The sequence below is a fragment of the Crassostrea angulata genome, chromosome 8 (assembly GCF_025612915.1).
Source record: "Crassostrea angulata isolate pt1a10 chromosome 8, ASM2561291v2, whole genome shotgun sequence".
NCBI lineage: Eukaryota > Metazoa > Mollusca > Bivalvia > Ostreida > Ostreidae > Magallana > Magallana angulata.
In genome coordinates this window covers 54,842,861-54,850,233 of record NC_069118.1, presented here as the reverse complement: position 1 = coordinate 54,850,233, position 7,373 = coordinate 54,842,861, and the positions used below count along the sequence as shown (strand labels likewise).

Sequence of the window (7,373 nt, the reverse complement as noted above, 5' to 3'; positions counted from 1 at the left end):
AACATTTTGATATTCTAGTATAAGCAAGCTGAGAATAATCGCTAATTTTGCCACATATGATTTAAAAAAAGTCGATGTAAATAACTTTTCTTTTGTTAAAAAAAATAGATAATTTAAGATTATTAATAAGATCAATTTTTTACAAATTTAATTAATGTTTACAAACACTGTACAGTAATGTAACGTAAAATTTGAATATGCCCTTTTTAAGCTTTAATTTTCTTCTTTCCTTTTTTTCACAATAATGGTATTACTAGTACATGTGTATTGGCAGACATGCGTGTAAGAATTAGAAGATATTTGTTCATGTTTACATATTTATCTTTTTTTTTTTTAACTACAAAATAAACATTTCCTGTGTAGGTACAAACAGCTATAGACGTGTTGATAATTAACATTTTTTATTAGTTTTAAAAGAAAACAAAGCATAGAAAACCAGCTGTAACAAAGCCAAATTGAAGACACACACAACCAACAGAGAGGACGTTTGTGATGGACAGGAACAAAAGCAAACTTCTCAGAATTAAATGATAAAATATCGGATGAAATGATGATCAACAGAAATCAGATATTGTTAGTCAGGTATATATTCTGCTACGCAATTATAAAATGTATTACGAAGAAATTTCTTGATTCATATTTTTTTTAATGAAAATATATGTCACGATGTGTGAAATTCAATCTTTCGGACTATTTTTAATTATTGTACATATGTAAATTAACTGTTTCAGACTTTGTGTTAATTGCTACAAAAACTGTTTCTCTATTTCGACAACTGTTCTAAAACCGTTTTAAATTCCGTGCAGCCTTGATCCCACCTGAGGCACAGTCAGAGATGAACACATCATCTTTCATCTTATTCATCCTTTTATGTACATGCTGCTTAAATGTCATGATTTTACAACTGTTCATGTGTATTATTTACAATTAGAGAACTAGCTGTTGAATGGAATTTTCTCATCTTCATCCCTATTTCAATTTTGTATAGGCAACAAATAATTTATAAGTAACATACTGGTACATTTCAAATTCTTATATCTTTTCTCTTCATATAAAACAAATTTACCAATTAAATCAAACAGTATTATTGAGACTTGTTTTCACCAGTCTGATAAACGGCCTTGGGACCCTTCACGTACGGCAGACAATAGCTGTTGAATTGAATTTTCTCATCTCCTTCCCTATTTCAATTTTATATAACAGGCATGTAATGATTTATAAGTTACATACATTAAATTTTCATATTCTTAAATCTTTTTGGCTTCGTATTAAACAAATTTGTAAGATCTACCACTGGTCGATCAAACGCCCGTTTGTCTTAAGTTACACTCTCAATCGCTTTAAGACGGTTTTAACGCTTCGATCAGCGAGGAGAGCCAAGAGTTATAATACACGTATCACACACACGATCTCCAAACATATGCGACTAGTTATTATGACTTAGGCTTTACTTAAGTCGTTGGCAGGAGTATTCATATTTCATTCTAGCCATGAAGTCGTCCAGAACATTTGATTAAATAGGCTTGAATTTGATTATTTTGATAACGTTTCCTTGCCAGCATATCATCTAAATAATAAAATGTTTTTAAAACTTTTTTGCTAGGTTTCAAAGTGTGCTAAAGAATAAAACTTCTCAAGCACACTGAGATTGTTAGCTACTTTGGACACTTTCGAATTCGTATAGGCTCAGCTTTTATGGATTTAGTGGTACCCTTCCCTTCCTCAAATTTAAAACCTTAAAGAATTAGAAAAAAAAGTTTGAATTTTTTTTTTATTGTAAACAAAGGTTAAATATATAAATCATTTTATGAAATATTCACTCTCTCACTTCTCACATACTCACATTTTCATCCCATATTTTTATATAAAATAAAGAGTAGGATAGTTGATTTTGATAGTTATGCCTAAGCAGTAAAACTGCAAGCCATGTGAAAAAAAAAACCAAACAAACAAACCAAAGAAAAAAAAACCAACAGAATACCAAAAAGCAAAAAACATAAAAATATCAAATTGATGCAATATTGTACACATGTTAGTTCTAAACTGCCAGATGATTAATAAAATCATTCCAAGGAGACCATGCTTTTTCAAATTCATCAATTTCTGATTTCTGAATAAAAATATACTCTTTGGTCTTGTATCTTTGATTTAAATAGTGTAAAAGCCCTAAAAAATTTGGCTTCTTACTTTGTTTTAAACATAAAAATATATATTGTTTTGTATATAGGATTACATAGTTTAGAATTCTGTTCTCCCAAACAAGGGGAAAGACACCAAATAATACATTACAAACATCAAACATCAATAAGTTTTTTTGCAAAGTCATTACCATTTATTGATTTAAAAAAGTCCATCTATGGTTTGTAGCCTTGAGTTAATTTCTTAATCCATGACCATGAAGAGATGCCATGAAGTTAGAAATGTTAACCATTTTTAAACCACCCTTTAGGTAATCGAGAGTAACAATTTCTCTCTTTACTTTATCACACTTTGAATTCCAAATGAATTCGAACAGGCTCTTACTAAGAGATAGAATGACATCTTGTATTGGATTTGGAAGTGAAATAAACAGGTGGTTCAGTTTTGGAATAATCAAACTTTTACAACTGTGATGCGACCAATGGGAGTTAAAATTCTCCTCCTCCATTGTTGAATTAGAGAAAAAACTTTTGGCAGTTGTTCGTTGTAATTTAGTGATGTCATTTTATCTAAGTCAGCAGAAAATTTATATTCCAAGTAAATTAAAAGAAGTGGAGCCCCAATCGAGTTTCCAACGTGAATGGTGAAAAACTTCATTAGAAAATTTTTAGAACCTATCCATACAATTTTTGTTTTAGAGCTGTTTATCTTCAAACCTGAAATGTGTGAAAAAAATTCTAAAGTATCAAGAGCTGCAAAAAGTGACATTGGTGAACCATCTAAGATAAGTGAAGTATCATCTGCATACTTAGAAATCTTACGTTCATTTTGTTATATAAAAGGTATTAATTAATTTATCAAGCAACAATGTTCACGAAATCATGAAAGTGTTAAAAATGAAATTCGTCAAAAAGTGATGCTACAAATGTTACTGATTCCATAGTATAGGAATTTGAATTTCAACGTCTTAAAAAAGAAACCAGATGTTGTTTTAATTACCATTCAATATTTTGCATTACATCGGAAAACAGGAGCAGCAAGTACATGATTTTTAAACAACTTCCACATGCGTGGATTAAACTTAAATTGAAAACAAAAATCTACATTTATTCGGTAAAGTTTAACCCAAAGAGACACAACGTGGTTCGAAGGAGGAGTGTAAATCAAAACAAAAGATAGCGTATTAACTAGTATATAGAGTTCAGGAAAAGGACACTGTAGAGAACGTATTTCCCAATTATTTCCTTTTAAATGCAAAATATTTAACTTCATCGCAAACATAACAATTTGGGATTTCAATTTTTTTCGCATTGACGATGAAAGAGTCCAAACTTTTTCGAGTCTGATCAATAATTGAATGTGAAATTATACATAAAAATGTCGAACACATTATAATTAGATATTACGGGCCGCCAGTAGGCGGTCATTTATTTGTTATACATTTATTTAATGTTACTGCGTTTCTGAGGAATATCTTTTTTAATTAATATCATGCTTATTTTTATGAATGAAAAGTAAATTTGCATGTAGAAATATGTTTAATGCCTTTAAAAAATATTAAATATTTTTTGTTTACTCGTAAATGTAAAGTAGGCAATAGACTGTCCTGTTAGGCGTGTTGTTGTTTTTTTCGAGACTATATTCTATCTGAAATATTTTGTATTCTTTCCATTCAGTCCGTTCTTTCAAAACAATGTTTCGGGGTTGGTATACGGAACATATTAAATCCTGAAATACTTACGACCTGATTGACATGAAATTTATATAAAAATAAATTTGAATAAAATGGCTTTGTGTGTGGTTTTATTATATTTTCATGTGAATTATGGTAGACATATATCATGAAATTACACCCATATCAATCATTTAAAAAAATATGACAGAACTGAAATTTTAAATCGACCTGAAATTTCAGCTTATTTGATTTTTTTTTAATTCTTTTGTGAACCTAATGATTATCGTCATAAACTGAAGTGTGATCTATAATACCATTTAGGAAAAAATTATCCAGCTTTTTCTTAGCTTTAAAATTGTGCAAATTCTACCGGATGATCATGATCTTACATGAACCTTTCAAATAACCCATTTCTATTTTACTATGTGGTCCCTTGAGCTCATATAAACTAAAGCATTAAGTTTTTTTTTCAATACAATGTAACAAAAAAATCCAAATGGTTTGAAATACATAATCTCCATGAGAATAATGATGAGTTAATCTTTGTATTAGAATAATGTAAAAATCAATGTGTTCTCCATTACTTCATTCTATGGCAATGGTCATATAATTGCCGTTTGAAATGCTTACAGTAACGAACTCGATTCCTAATAATAATAGTGAAATGTTAAAAATCAAAACGTGTTGCTGAAAATATATTGAAATTTATCATGAAAATTTGCACAACCAACTGGTAATGTCTTCTTTGTGGTGTGTTTTTTGTTAACAACCACTGTTGATTCTTACCAGAATCATATTTTTGCGGCCCATTTGTGTGAATATGATTTCTGGTAGCAATGTTAGGATCATTTATTCTCTCACTCTGTCGAACACCTCTTACTATACTTCGTCGATCGTCTGAAATATATTTATTCAGACAGCAAAGTATATCTTCACCATAACCACAATTTAGAGTTCGTCTTTACCGGGCGTTTCCACTGGTTGGTTGAATCTGCCTGAAAAAAGAATGACGTCATTAACCGAATCGCGGATAAAGAAAAGAAAGGGATGGTTGGCTCTGAACTCATGTGTTATATGATTAGAGCAATCCATCAACACCAATGTCATAGCGGCGGCTTCTGACCCATCTTCGTTCACCTCTACGAACGCTTTGTGAAACACTTCGTTAATGTACACATTTTTGCCTTCGTCCATTCCGGAAAAGTCCGCGATATTCGCGTCAAAAGCAGATGACATCCCCATAGCTGATAAGTAGGGCCTCAATTCAAACGTACTCTCCATTTTGAACTTTGGAAGATACACCTCGACATTGTTCTCCTCGAGATTGCTGATTACGTCATTGAGGAGATGTTCGGATAGCTTCTTTTCCAGATCATTTAGTCCATCCACAGCCATTGGTAGAAGAACGAGCATGCTTAGTTTATCACCTTGGTATGGAATGTCAAGGGCCTTTATTTGCATATCGGGTAAATGGCAGTATCTAAAAGAATCCTTCTGGTACATCATGTCAGTCATGTAATTATCCTTTTCGTTTCGAAATTCCATTTTTTTAGTCTCCTCGGACTGAAATTTACTTTTCCAATTCCCTTTGAAGTAGATAGCGTTGATGAGAACCATGAATGTATGAGTATTTAATGCATTTGCTGGAACCAGATTCTGGATTTTGTTTTCTGTTTGTTGACTAACCCAAGAATTTATTTTCGAACTCGCTACTGCTGACTGAGAAAAATCCATTGATTCTGCTGCTGCCTTGAAATGTTTTTCACATTCTTTCATGAATGTCTCTTGAGGCTTAAGCTTCATGCTTTGATAGATCTTATTTGCTGTTTTAAAGGTAATATCACCAGTTTCCTTGGACAAATACTCTAGGTAACCCCCAAAAGCTGAGTGGGTATCTTTTCCCATTTTGTCAAAATGAAGAACTTGATCCATTTCTTTTAGAGTATGTGTTCTTGCTCCCAAGTGAACCATGGCCAAAGCAGTGGATATGCTGAAAGGCGAATAGAAAACGTTCGATGCCTGTGGTAAATGTTTCAAAAGACTCAACACGAAAGCCTTGTTGGCATCGCCAAATGCAGTGGCAGTCTCTTTATTTCTAAAGGGTTGACCAGTCGCCATTACTGTGTATATACCAACACAAACAAAAAGTATCACATTAAGCAGGATATCAGTCTGTTACATCATTTCAGTTCTTTTTTGTATCAAGTTTCACCTGAAATGATTGAATATGCAATTTATTATACCGTTATAAACAAAACAGCATTTTAGCAGCATGGCGGTTTTAAAATCAAAATGAAACGTGAATTAGTAGGAAAGTATGCAGGAATTGTACTTTTAAATTAGAATGCTTGTTGATAATTCATTAACGTCCCTTTGATATTTTTTTCTGTTTGAATTTATGCTTGTTTGTAGAAAAGAAAGGAAAACGTAAAAACGGCTTGCTTCAGTTTATCTGGATTTTTCTTATTAGCATAGAAAGTTTTATGTATGCAAGATTTGAATCAAATGCTCTTTGGCAAAGCTCGTATGGAGGAAAATCGAATCTTATGATAAATATTTGCATGAAACAATTTTCTCCAATTGCACAATGACATTGCAACGGGTTGGGTAAACTCCAAAGTAACTTTTGGGTCACTTGGATATCTGGGTTGGCCCCTAACAGATATAAGAATATACTACAAGTAAACCGTCATGTCTCAAAAAACATTTGAGATAGCTGACTGTTAGTTTAAATTAGTTTACTGTGATTTAAAAAGTCGCGGTCGGCTTATCTGGATCATATTGCATCACAAACCACAAACATGATAATGGTAGTATTATTAAATTGCAAGAGAAAAGAAAACCAAAACGATATACTACATAATTGTTTGTGGTTTTGTTTTGTAATGGAGGTCATGGGTGGGGGTCATAATTTGATAAAAAAATATTTAACTGAAATCTTAAATTTATAAATGAAACTGAAACAAAACAAAATATATTGAATTAAAGTATTGACAAGACCATTGCCCAACCTCACACCAGAGTCCACGCCTAGCTAGGGGAAATAAATAACAGTATTTACATACCCGAGGAACTTTACCTAGCTAGGGGCAATGGATACTGTACATATATGAACATACCTGAGGAATCGTCAAGTTATACATGCACTTAGTTCGTCCGCTTTATTCCCGAATGAGCAGTAGTACGTCTTTTTAAAATGAGATACAATGGCAATCGCTGAACATCTAATTTTAAAACACAATTCCTTTTAACAAAGTGTTCTTCATTACTTTAGTCATCGGTAGGAATACTCATATTTCATTCTTACCATGAAGTCGTCTAGACCATTTGAACCATGAGTTTTGAATTTCACAATGTTGATAAAGTTCTCTTGCTTGCTCATTGTTTAAAGAATAAAGACGTTTTCAAAAATTTTATTTGCCAGGTGTCAAAGAATACTTATTTCTCATGCACACTGACAGAGTCAGCTAATGTGGAATATTTCGAATTCGTAAAGAGTTAGGTTTTTATTTAATATTTATTTATTTAGTTTTTAGTGAACTTTTGTGGACACTCCCCT

The 7,373-nt window shown here is 31.9% G+C and overlaps 1 pseudogene; it reads right to left on the bottom strand.

Annotated features, from left to right (window-relative positions):
- Positions 1-1,761: 1,761 nt before the first annotated feature.
- Positions 1,762-5,998, bottom strand: LOC128159487 (leukocyte elastase inhibitor-like; annotated as a pseudogene).
- Positions 5,999-7,373: the final 1,375 nt, after the last annotated feature.